At 36.0% G+C, this 16,084-nt stretch overlaps 1 long non-coding RNA gene across 1 annotated transcript in view; it reads left to right on the top strand.

Moving 5' to 3' along the window:
• Window positions 1-9,383: 9,383 nt before the first annotated feature.
• LOC108529175 (uncharacterized) overlaps window positions 9,384-16,084 on the top strand; it is a 76,104-nt gene continuing 69,403 nt past the window's right edge. The window contains exon 1 of the long non-coding RNA XR_001885427.1: window positions 9,384-10,455. This is a non-coding gene — a long non-coding RNA (uncharacterized LOC108529175). The remainder of the gene's footprint in view (window positions 10,456-16,084) is intronic.

Here is a 16,084-nt window from a genome sequence, read left to right on the forward strand (position 1 = left end):
CAGAGCTCCCTATAGGATTAAGCTGAGGCTAGACATCTTCTGAAACCCTATCTTTGTTTAACTTTTTCTCTGTCCTATCCTGTTGCATCTCCTCCCTTACAAGAATCTCCTGAAAGAGACTGATATCTTAATATATCACTCATACAAAAATTGCTGTTTAGGGCTCTGCCTTTAGACAGTCCTACTTTAGGACAGTTGCTACCAGTATGATCACTGGAAAAATAGTACGGAAAAGGTTGTGGAGTCCCTGGCAGGTTGTTGTGGTGTAAATTATAAGACTTTCACCTACAGTAAATGGGGATGTGATACAAAGCAGAAAGAGAGTGTTAGCCTGTGTAAGAGAGTAGGTATTAGGACTGTGAAGCTGGGTAATTATTGCTGAGTACCAATGATTTAATGAAGAAAGAGAATGACAAGTTAGGTCAATTAAACACCAACTTATAGTAAAGAATAAAAATTAAAAGGCAAACATGGTTTAAGAATAGAAATGTGAGTTAATGATAAGAGGTGGCAGGATTTAAGAGAAGGCTACTTTCTCATCCCAGCCAAGTTTTCTATGCCAAAGTTAAGTTCCTGATAGAAAATATTACTTTGAATCTTGTGGGCCTGTGGAAGGAACCCATTCTTCCTCATTAGCATATAGGAGCTCCATCTTCCTTATGACCATACAGAGACTTCAAAGTACCCTATAGAATAATGCTTTCCTTTCTTAGAGCTTAACCTCAAAACCTTGGCCGCTTGAGGAATAACTTGTGTCAAGTCTCAGCATAGCCCCATGGGAAAATCTTGGATCTGCTAAGGGAGAAAGGAGATTTAATGCCAATAGAGTGGCAGTATCTGGCTAATAAGTACTGCAGAAACTGGCAGAGTATGCCTGGGAGTAAATCCTAAGGGTGCTGGACCAGGGGAAGTATAATGTAAAGCTGCTTAATGAAGAAACTTTTCCATAACTCTGACTTAACACTCTGACAAAGGCCCTTGGCATTAGGTTTTATTTTATTCTTTTAGACTGAGTCTCACTCTTTTGCCAGGCTGGAGTGCAGTGGCGTGATCTTGGCTCACTGCAACCTCTGCCTCATGGGTTCAAGCCATTATCCTGCCTCAGCCTCCTGAGTAGCTAGGACTACAGGTGCACGTCACCACGCCCAGCTAACTGTTGTATTTTTAGTAGAGATGGGGTTTCACTATGTTGGACAGGATGGTCTTGATTTCTTGACCTCATCATGATCCACCCACCTCAGCCTTCCAAAGTGCTGGGATTACAGGCATGAGCTACTGCGCCCAGCTGGAATCAGTTTTTAATACACCGATGCAGTGGTTCTTGTATACTTCAAGCAAGTGAAAGCTCCCATTAAACAGAGACATGCTAACTGATGTTGTAAACTCTTCAGAGCATAATAAAAACCTCAGAAAAGTGGGTATGCAGAAGTGGATATGTTATATGAAGCCAAAAACCAGCTCATGATGTTCCCTGGAAGGATCTGGAAGTTGCTTCATTTACCAGCATCAAGCTTAGTAATGACTGTTCTGTAGATGGGGACTTTGAAGGTGATGGTGTTACAGAACTGGAATCTCCTCTACCAGTGTGGATGATATGATCCAGGAATAGCAGAGATTGGGTGCCAGCACTTAATTATCAGGTGCATGATAGAAATGTATACCACAGACATAATTATATAATATTTTACAGATACATAAAACATATATTCAAGAGACTGAGATTAGATGAGCAGGAAGATGAAGTCAGCCACTATGAAAAGTTGTAATCCTGTGCTCAGTTTCCACACCTAAGTTAGTTCTGACTCAGAATCCATCAACTAAAAGAGAAACTAGGGTTCACTTGTTGCCACAAGACAGCAAATCAATACATTAGTGGCTAACTTCATCTTTCTGGGATCTGGTTCTATGAGGTCTGAATAATACTGTCTTATATTAATATACTGACTCCAGCTTTCATTTGATTAGTGTTAATATGGCATATCTATCCCCCCTACTTTGATTTTTAAACTATTTATATTTAAGGTGGTTTGGTGGTAGGCAGCCTATATATCAGTCTTGTTATTTGTTAATGCAATCTGAGAATATCTGCTGTTTAATAAGGGAATTTAGGTCATTTACATTTAATGTGATTATTGAAGATTAAGTTTAAATCTATTATTTTGCTATTTGTTTTGGATTAATTGAACATTATTGGTAATTTCATTTTCTCTTCTTTGTTAGCTTATTAACCATAACTGCCATTTAACTTAGTTTTTAAAAAATAAGACTTTAATTTTTAGTCTACCTTCAAGTGATATTATTGACATTATGCCACTTCATGTATAGTATAACACCTTATAATAGAATCTTCCATTTGTTTTCTTCAATACTTTTTATGCTATTGTCATGAGTTTTACTTTTACATGTTATAAGACAAATACCTTATTATTATTTTTGCTTTAAGCTATCAATTATTTTTAAATGTTTGTAATAAAAAAAAGTTTTCTAAATTCACCAACATAATTACCATTTCCAAGGCCTTTTATTGATGTGGTATAATTTCATTTTTGCCTGCAGGGCTTCTTTAACATTTCTCGTAAAGCAGGTCTGCTAATGATGCATTCTTTCAGCTTTTGTACATCTGAAAAAGTGTGTTTCACCTTTTTGTTGTTTTGTTTGAGATAGAGTCTCGCTCTATTGCTCAGGCTGGGGTGCAGTGGCGTGATCTCGGCTCACTGCAAAATCCGCCTCCTGGGTTCAAGGAATTCTCCTGCCTCAGCCTCCTGAGTAACTGGGATTACAGGCACGTGCCACATTCTTGCCTAATTTTTTTGTGTGTGTGTGTTTTTTTTTTTTTTTTTTTTTAGTAGAGATGGGGTTTCACCATCTTGGTCAGGCTGGTCTCCAACTCCTGACCTCGTGATCTGCTTTCCTCGGCCTCCCAAAATGCTGGGATTACAGGCGTGAGCCACTATGCCCGGTCTCATCTTTGCTTTTAAAAGGTATTTTTGCTGTCTATAAAATTTTAATTGAACTTTTTTCTTTTGATATTTTATAGGTGTTTCTCCATTGTCTTCTAGCTCACATTGATTCCAATGTTTTCTGGGTGTTATGGTGGATTATTTCTATGTCTTCACTAATGTCTTCTGAAATATCCAATCTCCTGTCAATCACCTCTAGTGGTATTCTTAATCTCAGATATGGTAGTTTTTACTCTCTACAAGTTAAATTATAATCTTTGTCTTTCATGTCTCTACTTAACATGTTTCTGCATTACTCAGTTATGACAGCTGTGTAAATGTCCTCATCCACTAATTTTATCTTCTGTGTCATTTTTAGTCTTGTTTAATTCTCCTCCTTGTTATTGGTAGAAAATATTTTATCTCAGTATGTAGCTTATGTTTTCATTTACTTTTTGCCATTCAAATAGTAGAAGTTTTCAATTTTGCTGAAGTCCAACTTATCTAATTCATTTGTGGTGTAAGTTCTTTCCCTGCTATCTACAGGGAAATCTTTTGCTTAGCCCAAGATCACAAAACTTATCTTTTCTTGAAGAACTATTTTAGTGTTATGTTTTTATTTTATTCTAATACCCATTTAAGATTAGTATTTGTATAAATAATGAGTGGGTCAAGTCTCTCATTCACATGGTTCCAGTACTGTGTATTAAAATGACTATTCTCTCTACATCAAATTGCCTTTGAATCTTTGCCAAAAAATTGTGCATCAATTTCTGGGCTCTCTACTCTTTTCCATGGATCTTTACCTCTATCCTTATGTAATTATCACACTGTTTGATTACTGTGGCTTTATGCAATATTACAAAGCTAATGTGAGTCCTCTAATGTTCTTTTTACAAAATTGTCTTAGCTTTCTATTGCTTTTCTTTATACATTTTAGATCAGCTTGTCAATTTCTAGAAAAAAATTATTGGGTTTTTGATGAAGATTGAATTAAATTTCACTATATATCAATTTGAAGAGAAATTACACTAATAATATTGAGTCTTCCAATCCATGAGCATGGTATTTCTAATTTGTTTCTTCAGTGTATTATGGTTTTCAGTATGTAAACCTTGAACATATTTTCTTAGGCTTATCCCTAAAACTTCATGCTTTTAATATTATTATGATGGCACTTGTTTAAAATTTCTATTTATTGCGAGTGCATTTTTGAATTTTGATTTTGTATCCCATGACATTGCAAAACACACCTATTAGTTCTAGAAACTTTTTCATAAATTTGGAATTTTGATGCAGACAATGATATCATCTGAAAATAAAGATAATTTTATCTATTCCTTTCTAATCTGTAATTCTCTTGTATAGATACCTCTAATTAGGCAAAGGAAGTTACCACTTATTCCTTGTCAGCAAAGATATTTTATCAGGAATGGATATTAATTTCTATCATTTTTGCCCTGCATCCATTGAAATGATTATTAAAATAACAACCTGGTGATATGATGAATCTCATTGATTTTACTATATTGAACCAAACTTGCATTCTTGGAATAAACTTGGCTTGGTTGTTATTTCTCATTCTTTGGGCATATTAGCAAATGCGATTCAATTTGCTAATATTTTGTGCTTTTTGTGTCTATGTTTATGAGTTATTTGGTTTGTAGTTTTCTATTCTTATACTGTCTTTGTTTTTTGGCATCAGGTAATGCTGACCTCATCAAATAAGTTGGGGGAGTGTTCTTCCCTTTTCTGTTTCCTGAGATTGTTTAGAATTGGTATGATTTCTTCCTTAAAGGTTGGTAGAATTTGTCAGGGAAGCCATTGGGCATGGTATTTTCTTTATAGGAAAGTTTTTAAACCACAAACTCAATTTATTTAAAGATATAAAACTATTCAGGTTTAGTTTACTTGAATGAGTTTTGGTAGTTTGTGTCTTTTGAGGAATTTGTCTATTTCATCTAGGTTATCAAATGTATTAATGAAGTTGTTATTTACTTTTATTATCCACTTAATATATGTCAGCCTTAGTGACTGATACCCACTCTTTCATTCTTAGTCTTGGTAATTTGTGTCTTCTCAGTTTTTTCTCATTTAGTTGGGCTAGATGTTTATTGATTTTCATAATCTTTGTAAAGAACCAGCTTTCGAGTACTCTGACTTTAGTGTTTTTCTATTTTCAACTTTATTGGTTTATGTTCTTATTATTTCTTTCCTTCTTCTTGCTTTGAGTTTAATTTGTTTTCTTAAGACACATATTATTGATTCAAAACTTTCTAGGTTTCTAAAACAAGACACTAAAACATATTTTCCTCGATGCACGTCTTTAGCTGCATCTCAGAAATTTTATTTTCATTTAATTAAAAACATTTAAAAAATTTCCGTGACTGCCTCTTTGACCCATGCCATTTAGAAATGTGTTTAATTTCCAAAAAAATTGGGATTTTTCTATATATTATTCTGTTGTTGATTTCTAGTTCAATTTGTTTGTGGTCAAGAGATGATATTTTGTCTGACTTGAATACTTCTAAATTTATTGATTTTTTAAAAGGGAACACAATGTGGCCTATTTTAGCAAATGTTTTGTGTGCACTTAAAAATAATTTATATTCTGCTCTCGTCAGATGGGTCATTTTCCTGTTTTCTTAAATGGCTATTATTTGAAAATAAAACTTTGCAAAAAGAAGGAATGTCACATAAGGTTGGATTCAGAAATCTGAAGTAGTTCTCCATATGAACTTAATGAAGTACTGGTACACATAATTAATAATAACATAAGAGATTAGGTCCATCAAATGAAAGCAGATAATGAGTAAGTTACTCTTCACATGCTTACCTTTCAATCTGTTCCCAATTGAGCCAATAACCGATTCTCTATACTGTAGTCACATTGGACTTATTTTAGTTCTTCCAAGTAGCCATGTTCTTTTTCTGCATCAGGACTTACTGAATATAATCTCTATCTGAAAAATACTCCCTCTTTTGTTAAGTTCTCTTCAACTTTCAGACTTGACCTTGAATTCACTTTCTTTAGAAAGTCTTTTTGACATTCCCTCCAAGGATTATGTCCTCTTTGTTAAGGATCAGTGGTTTGCACTTTCATGATGGTCTGTACCTCTCTTTCACAGAATTTATGATTATAATGAAAACTACAAGAACAGATTAGACCATATTATCAAAGATGTTATGACTTCTCAAAAGGTTCGCAATCCCCTACTCAAAAAACTCAGCACAATGAGACATGGAGTGGCCAACTAAACTCACTTAACTAAAATCTGATTTTTACTGGATATAATTTCTCCTGTGAAGACTATTCTGAAAGTAGAATTATACCTTCAGAAGAATATTGATTGTATGAGTCTTCCATAACAATATTTAATACATCCGGGAGACTATTATTTATAAAATGTTACAGGGCACACATAAAACCAACCAAATTGAGAAATCCCATTCTTCTGCTTTCTATAGGTTCAGGCAAATGTTAATAGATAGTGTCTGCTTCTCTAAGACATTCCTTGCTTTAGAAAAGGAAACCCATATACAAAGAGCAAGTTTGGCTCAAATAACTTTTCTTTTCCAAATTAAATCCAAAATTTAAGGCTTTCGAGTCCAAGTTTCTTGCAAATGTTAGACAAAAAAAATCAATGGGTGAAGGAAGTGAGAGGAAAATCTTTGCCTTTCATGTACATTTGAAACCTTCATTTATTTTAAATAGCACTTGATGATATTACGAGGGATCACTTACAGAAAAATATACAGAGCTTTCCTGGCAATGGAATCGGAAGAGCTGCCTTCCTCATGCCTCTCAGGCTCACTTTGTAAATTATGTGAAACACTTTTAGACAGACATTGGCACTCATAAATTATACAGTTCATTTGCATATTCCAGTCATGAGACATTATGCAAAGTGACATGATTTGCATAATGGATTCCTCTTGTCGCTTCACTTGCTGCGTGCTTTTAAAAAACAAAATGAAATAAAATGAAAGCATGAAAAGGTGAAAGCATCAAGTCCCCAGTCTTGCCTGTCTTCTTCCCAACTACAGTATCAGTTGCTTTCATTTCCTACAGGGGATTGGGGGGAAAGGGACAAAAAGCAAAGAGATACAGACATATAAACAAAGATCTTTCATATGAATTTTGTTCTTAATTACAATGTACCCACTTTCTCATTGAAATCCTTCACCATAAATAACCCTTTTGAGCCAACAGACATCAAAACAAAACAAAACATTGAGACAGAAAAACTTTATGGAACTTTTTCTTAAAAAATAAATAAATAAATAAATAAACTTCTATGTCTGTAATTTTAGGGAAGAGGTAAGCCTTTCTTTTGTAACTAAAAAATAAAAAAATAAAAAAATTTAAGGCACCAGCTATCTGTCATTGGAAATAAAAGCATATTATGGATGAGAGAGAGGTTTGGTGGAAGGATTTTATCCCTTTCTAGGTGAACTTCTGAATGGTTTTCCTATTTTGAAAGAGAACGGAGAAGAAGAAAAACAGGGTGGTGTTTTGATTATTTAACAAAATATATAATGGCTACATACATTGTAAAGGATGAGGCAATGCCACGTCGACTTCTATCGGCTCTACTCCAATAAGCAGGCAACGCTCCCTCAGCAGTTGCTAGCTTTGCTGCGGGCTTTCCCTGCTCCCCTGCACCAGTGCGAAAAGCAGAGTGTGCCAAGCGGCTGGCGTCTGTACCCTGTGGGAAAAGTTAACTGTAATTCTTCGGCTTTTAAAATCAATTAACCCGTGTGTTAATTAACGTCAAGTCGACGGGAGGAGGAGAAGAAGAAGGGGAGGGAGGGAGAAAAGAAAAAAGCTGCAAGGGCGGATGGCAGAAGAGTTGGCACGGTGCCATCCATTCAGGGGCAACGCCACAGTTTCGTGTGATAGCAGCAGCGGGTATATGTTACGGGGCCCTGTATGCGGGCCAGACAGTGCGGTAAAGCCAAGGGAGATTATCCAGACCCCCAGGAGCGAACAGCAAGCAGCAACCGAAGGCGCAAGTGCCAGGATTACAGCCTAGGCTGCTCCAACTATGAGCCCTTCCTCGGACCCTGGGACTCGGCTACTTGGGGTTTGGGGGTCTTCCACACCACAGAGGCACAAAGCTGACTTTAATCACTTTTTTTCCTTTAAACTTGATTCTGCCGCAGTGGAGCCAGCACAGCGGATGTTTTCACACCCAGCAAGACAAAGGCCGTCGTCTCCGCCATGACACTGTTCCGTTTCAAGCAGAGGCCGGGATTCTGGACTCCTCGAAAAATCAAAAGAAACAAGGAAAACAAACAACAAATACAGCAACAAACAGAAAAACCTGAAAACCAAAATCGTTTGCCCATTTGCCCGTGCCAGAGGTGATCTGGGCATCTGTTGCAGCAGAAGGCGCTTGTGTGGGGCTAATTTTTTTTTTTTTTTTTTTTTTGGGGGGGGGGAGGTTTTGGGTTTTTTTGGTATTTAATTTTTTTTTTTTTTTAATTTAAAAAAAACCCCACCATTCAGCCTAGTCAACAACAAACAAAGAAAAAGCAGACATCGGAAGAGAAATGCCATAGGAAGCGGCATGAATACATGCCACAGCCTGTGCCACTTGCCACTTGGAAAACCTCAGGGAAAGACGCCAATTCTACAGCTGCGAAGAAGGCAGAGAAGGGAGCATAAGGGTCTACAACTAGAAATCATAAGGAAAGAATACTGCTTGTATAATCCTGGATTGCAATTGCACACAGCCTCTGCTGGGAGAAGAGAGGGAATATTTAAATGGAGATATAGATGGGTATAAATTAAAAGATAGGCACCTATCGATTGCATATAAACACATGTGTAAGGTTGTATGTGTATATAAATACGCATATTTTCAGACAAACGTTTAGATATGTATATATTTTGTGCTATAGGTATGGGTATGTATATATAGGTGTATATGTTTATGCATATACACATATGTAGGATGTATGCATGTGTGAGAAAAAGGAGGGAGACAGAGGAGAGAGAAGGAAATATGTGTATGTGCATGTATGTGTATGCATACATTTCACTTTCTGACCCAGGTATACACAGAAGACAAAATAAAAATCATACTCCAGCAGCAAGCAGGCAGCCAGAGATTTATCTACATTCACTGCTATCACCAGGGAGATGAATGGGGCCGATCTGAAGCCCTTTTACAAGATCCACTATGGGAGTGAAGGAGGAGGAGGGATGCCACACAGACATGCACAAACTTGAAGGCAGAGGGATTTGGAAGGGGCTACTGAGGAAACACTGGTGGCATAATGCAGGGGAGAAGAAGGGGAAAGAGGCTTGTCTCTCTATGTTTTAGGTGGTTGTTTTTAAAAAATCTGCAAAAGGGTTTCAGGGAACGGCTGGTACTTACGTTGTCTGCGTTGCTGTGGATCCTGAAAGGTGTTCTGTTGGCACCGGGCGCTGAGCCAGGGGCAGGCGCTGGAAACAAAAGGGAGAGACAAAAAAATAAAGTCATTCAATGGGAATATTAATTGCTGCTCTTGTGGATTTTACAAAACACACAAACTGTTTTTTCTTTCTTAAAAAAAATGTGGATTGGCGCGTGTCCCTTTTGCATGGAATATACAAGTAGTATGGGATTTAACAGCCCAGTTACGGGACTCAGGATTAGCTGCGCTGGCATCTTTTGGGCATATTCTTCCTTTTAATGAATGAGATTTCGCTGTTAATGAGGAATAATCGTTTGGCTAATGAGCTTTGAAACATTAAGAGAAAAGAGGTTTTTTCCGTTAATCGTTCTGGTGCGACTGCATGGATGGATTACAAAAGACAGCAATAGGAATGCAGTACAAAGGGGGGGACCTCTCCTGGAGTGGGAGAAGCACCGAGATGGGTGATGTGTCCCTGCGTCTTTCCTTCATTCTCTCTTTCGCTCTCTCTGCCAACTGCTATGGGTTTCCATAACTCCGCAATCAAAGTGGATGGTCGGGAAGGATTATTACAAAGAGTGAAGCCTCCGCTGTTAATGTCTCCAGTGTTTAATCATCATACAGTAGAATGGTTTTATGCATATTTCATTTGCATATCATTAAACTGTGTTAGCGAGGGGCATTCAGAGCCAGGAGAAGTACAAAGTTGGGGAGAGAGGGAAGAAAAAAAGGTCCCTATGATGCTTATCTTCAAACAGGGACTTGTTCCATGATCTGTCTTCTACTTTTGCTAAAATCATTATGACTTGGAAACCTTTGAAGTTGGATACAACCTTGGATTCTTCTAATTCCTGCAGAGCAGTGTATTTTAAAAAACAGCAGAAATGTTCCTGCACTAGACAATTAAAGGAATATAAACTCCAGTGGGTTGAAACTAGTAGCTCTTTGGGGAATGCAGTGGCAGAGGCTTCTACAAATACCAACACTTAGAAATATATAATAAAGAGCATCATATTAGAAACAAAGAAAACGAAGACAAGAAATATTAACAAGTGGATTATATTTGTTTCTTTTGGGGGGTAATGAACTAAAGAGAATGAAGAAGCCATCGGTAATTTATCCCTTCATTAATGAACAGTCACCTTTTGTATGTGTTTGTTTTGTCCTTTCTTTTGAAGAGGGATGTTGTTACTTTTGAAGCAATTAGTCAATTATTTTGTAGCTCTGATCTTTTCCCCCTGCACCCGACAGGAAAGAAAGGTGGTGGTTAGGGAATATGTGAGTATTGGGGGGGACTTGGTGGGGGAGAGAAAGAATACAGTGAGTTCTTTGTAGATCTTATACATGCACAACATATTAATTGGGGGCTTTTAAAGCTCCCTCAATGGGCTATTTCATTCCTGGTAAAACCGCAGCTGGTTAGCCACTGTTGGTGACTCTTCAAATATTACTTTTTTATTCTGTCGCTGTTGTTGTTGTCTTGTTTTGTTTTACCTCAGTTAAGAATGAAAATGTAGTATCACCCTTTCTTTTTTGAGTCTCTTCTCCATCTTCTTCTTCACTCCAGTTTCCAAACTGTAAAACAATGTTGGCTTAATATTGAAGCCTGGTGCACAGTCTAACTGGCACAACTTGATTTGGAAAGAGACGCTGTTTTATATTTAAATTACCCCTGCTCCCCCCTTATCCTCCAAAGCTTTGTCTCTGTTATGAATATGCAGATGAGGCATGATGTGATTACACTGTACAATTACTCCTGTCCATGGTGGTGGCAGGGGCTGCTAGGGAGACAGAGAGTCAGACAGCCTCCAAGCCAATACAGAGTTTTGTTTTCGGTATTTTTCCAATCTCCTTGGCACTGCGGCACATGCAGATGTCGCTGTTGTTCTTTATAAAGCCCTAATGATATGCAAAAGCATAACGATTTGGTTTGGACACAAAGCATCAACGAAATATTATGGGTGTCTTTAAGAAAGGGGGAGAGAAAATCCTGACTGAAGGAATGTCCACATAAATTATTTTTATTTAAATGAATTCAAAGGATGGGGTGAGGGCAAGTCAGAGAGAGTCGCATGGAAAACATGAATAATATTAATATGCATAAAGAGTTCTCACCGAGGAGGAGAAGCTCCTCACTACAGCTCTTGGGACAAACAGGTTCATTAGGAAACAGCTCAGAGCGACTACAGCATTTTGTTATTTCAATTTTTTTCCCTTATTTTAAATGAAGAGTCAGACAGATGTGTTTTCTTTGCATAGCAGCATTGAGATGGATCCAGTCTGTGAAATTTGCTGCCCAAATAGCATTTCTAATGGAAATTGGAACTAAACAAGGGCACGGATATGGAAGGGAGGGGAGAAGAGAGAATACACGAAGAGGAGTATATTCAGAGCCACTGCATGGCATTTTTAGTACAGGAGGTTTTCAGAAACCATCTTTGCTTCGTTAGTCTCCCATGTGGGCTCCTGATGTAGGGAGCTATCAGGGTATACCAAAATGAGCACTGAGACAGGCCTTTCTAGGTCTGAGGCTGTGGAAAGCAGCGGCAACTTGGTGCCTGTCCCTCAGAGCTGTCTACAGTTCAGAAGCCAAAAGCACAGCTACTTCTAATTTGGGGATGCAGTAGACTGCCTACTGATCCAGGTATTTGTGAAAGATGGAATTCTTGGTGCTATCATAGTATACATTGCTAAAGAGCAGATGAAATCGGCTGCTTAAGGAGGCCTGATAATATTTATGTTGGTTAATTCTCATGATAATGATAACTGCAGTTGTCTATTATTTTCAGAATGTTAAAATTACCAGTGTGGCTTAATGCATGTTTACAATGAATAGAGAGGGACAAAGAGTGAATGAGCCTATTGGGTGGATTCAAAACTGATAAAATATTTGGACTATTACTCATGGTCTCCAAGGATTAACAGAGAAGTCAAAGAAGCAGTAGTTGGAAAAAAAGAGATTTTGTTACCTCCCTTGGTCAGGTGGTCAAAGAGTTCAAATTACTTTCATAATTCAGCTAAAGGAATTTTATACTTCTGTTTAAATTACATGAAGATATTTTTGATCTGATATGTATATCTGCATAAATTTCTATTATGATAGCATAATGTTGACCTGGAACTGGTCTGATTATAAGCATGTTCTAAATACTGTTGCTCTTCACCTATCATCTCTAAAACTTCCATTTATAAGTTTCTTTTAAGACTCCCCTTCCAATAATTTTCAACTGTTACACGATTCTCAACTGTTGGTACAGTGTACAAAACTACAGAGTACAGTGAATTGATGATTATTTGGAGAATGGCTATTTAATCTGAATTATTCATATTTAACCTCTTATACTTTCCATCTGTTGTCAGAATTATGGATATAGAATTTTGAAAGAATACATGTAAAGAATTGAGCACAGTATCTGCACATAACAAGCTCTAAATAAGTGTTAGATTTTATTACTGCTCTCATTACTATTATTACTTCAGTGTGTTGGTTACCATTTGAGAGAAACAAGGAAAAGAAAATAAAATTCAGTCTTTACTTTTACTATTAAATAGCAATGCACGTAAAAGGCTGAGTGGAAAAGTGTTAAATAGATATCCATGGTGAATAGACTGAATGATCCGTAATCAGAAGTCAAACTACAGCTTATGTCAACGCATAATAGACCCATGAAAGGGTTCCATTAAAAATGTATGTATAATTCTGAAATTTTTGTGTTGCATGACATCAATAGTCTGATAAGAGAGTTCTATTGTGATTGGTATGGTTTGGGAACTGAAAGGTGCTCGTTATTTAACTACAATGATGAAGCAATGCCAACTTTCAGTATTTTTTTTTACAAAAATAAGTTATATTTTTGAATAATACATTACAATGAAGTATCAATAATTTTAAAAATGTAGAAAGGAAAAGGTCTCTGTCTTTCCCCTCTTCTACCCATGAGTTCCTCACCCAACTCCCGAATAAGTAATCACTGTTACTGCTTTCTTGTTTATTCTACCAGCTATTAATATATTAAGAAGATATTAATATAATTTCTCTCCTATATCTTACACAAATGATACTTTTTACAAAGATTCCTTACAATTTTCTGTCAACACAGTAAGTTCATTTGTGACTAGACAGCTTCATTTCCAGTAATCATGCCAATTATTTCTTTGTCCTTATCTCATTGGTGAGGATATCTAGTACAATGTTGAATAGAAGTAGTGATAGGTGACTGTAAACATCCTTACCTTATTTCCAATCTTAGGGGATGTCACTGTCTTGTTCATGGTCATAGGGGAAGAAGAACTCAGCCTTTCATTACTAAGAATTACACTCTTTATCACGTGAAAGAGGTTTCCTTCCATCCTTAGCTGCTAACAATTTTTTTTAAAAATCATGAATGGTTATTAAATTTTGTCAAATCATTTTCAGCCTCTACTGAAATAAGTAACAGCTTAAAGCTGTGAGTATAGTGAATTACAATGACTGATTTTCATATGCTAAATCAACCTGGCAATCCTGGGACAATCCCCCATTGATCATGATATACTAATCTTTTTATATATTACAATAATTGACTTGCTAACATTTTAAGAATTTTTGAATCCATGTGCATGACAGACATTAGTCTATAATTTTTTGGGGGGTGTAGTAACTTTGCTATTGTTATCAGGGTCTTGCTAACAGCATAGAATGAGTTGGAGAGTGTCTCCCTCCTCTATATTCTGAAAAAGTTTGTGTAAGATTATGATTTTGTCCTTAAATGCTAAATCAAATTAACCAGTAAAGCTATGACGCCTGGGGATTTCTTTGTGGACAATTTTTATATAAAAAATTCAATTTTTTTTTTTTTTTGAGACAGAGTCTTACTCTGTCACCCAGGCTAGAGTGCAGTGGCATGATCACAGCTCACTGCAGCATCAACTTCCCGGGCTCAAGTGATCCTCCCACCTCAGCCTCCTGAATAGTTGGGACTACAAGTGTATGCCACCACACCTGACTAATTTGTTTTTATTTTTATTTTTTGTACAGACAGGATCTCACTTTGTTGCCCAGGCTGGTCTTGAAGTCCTTGCCTCAAGCGATCCTCTTGTGTCAGCCTCCCAAAATGATGGTATTACAGGCGTGAGGCACTGTGCCTGGCCTACAAATTCAATTTTAGAGAAATGATCTTGGACTATTCAGATTTCTAATTTCTTATGTCAATTTTGGTAAGCTGGGGTTTTCAAAGAATTTGTCTATTTCATCTTAGTTATCAAATTGATTGGAATACAGTTGTTAATAATATCCTACTATCCTTTTTCTTATCTGTCAGAATTTTGGTGATGTCCTTATTTCATTTGTGATATTGGTGATTTGTTTTTTTCCTTAATCTTTTTAAAATCAATTTTACTAATCTTTTCAGAGAATCAATCTGATTTTGTTAATTTTTTAATTTCAACTCCCCATTATATAATATTCTTTCTTCTATTTACTTTGGGTTTAATTTGCTTCTCTTTTTCTAGATTCATAAGGCAGAATCTTAGATAATTTTACACTTTACTTCCTATTATAGATGTGTAAAGTGATACATTTTCCTCTAACAATTGCTTTAGCTGCATCACACACATTTTCATAGGATGTGTATTCATTCTCATTTAGTTGAGATTAAAAAAATTTCCCTTGTCATTTTTTTACAGGTGCTAAGTATATTGTTTAATTTCTAAATATTTGGTTCTTTTTCTAAGTATCTTATTACTATAAATTTCCAACTTGATACCACTGTTTCAGGGAAAATATTCTACGCAACTTCAACTCAAGACTTGTATGCCCTGACATATAGTCTATCTTTTTGAAATTCCATGTGCATTTGAGAAGAATCCATTGTTGTTCTGCTGTTGTTGATTTTCTCAGTTAAACATTCAATTTTCATTCAGTTAATTTTTCTTATTATTTTTTGCCTTCTACTTTCTTTGGGCTTCATTTTACATTTTGTTTCTAGTTTCTTGATGAGATATTTATATCATGATTTTTCAGCCATTTTTTCCTTTTAAACATGCATTTAAAGGTTATATATTTTCCTCTAGGAACAGCTTTAGATACAACCCCCAGGTTTTCACATATCATGTTTTGATTATCATTTGGTTCAAAAACTTTCTAATTTATACCATAATTTCCTCTTTCGCCTATAGGCTATTGAATTCTGTCTTTTATCCAGTCTAACAACTTCTCTTTTAACTGCAAAATTGAGTCAATTTATATTTAACATAATTACTGATATATTTTGAATTATATACATATCATCTTATTGTTTCCTATTTGTTCTACCTGATCTGTTTTCTTTAAATTCTTTTTTGCATCACTTATAATCAAGTCCTTCTCTTATTACATTTTTTCTTTTAGTTTGATAGTACTACATTATTTTACTATTAAGTAGTACCCCAAATATTGCGACATACATCTCTGACTCACTATAGTCTATTATAAATTAGTACTTTTGTCACTTCCCACATAATGCTAGAACTGAAATTCGTATTATTTTGTTTACTTTCTCCCACCTTTTGTTATTATTGACATGCATTTGATCATTCATATGTTTTAAGTCTTGCAAGATATTTTCATTTTTCTATTTTGCAGTCAAGATTCATTCAGACTCGCTCACATATACACCTTGTGCACTGCTCTGTGTTTCTTCTTCCATTTTGACATTTTCTTCTGAGGTCACGTTTCTTCTACCTAAATTCTCCCTTTGGTGTTTCTTTTTTTTTTTTTTTTT

The sequence above is a fragment of the Rhinopithecus bieti genome, unplaced genomic scaffold (assembly GCF_001698545.2).
Source record: "Rhinopithecus bieti isolate Rb0 unplaced genomic scaffold, ASM169854v2 scaffold_6506, whole genome shotgun sequence".
In the NCBI taxonomy this organism is placed as follows: domain Eukaryota; kingdom Metazoa; phylum Chordata; class Mammalia; order Primates; family Cercopithecidae; genus Rhinopithecus; species Rhinopithecus bieti.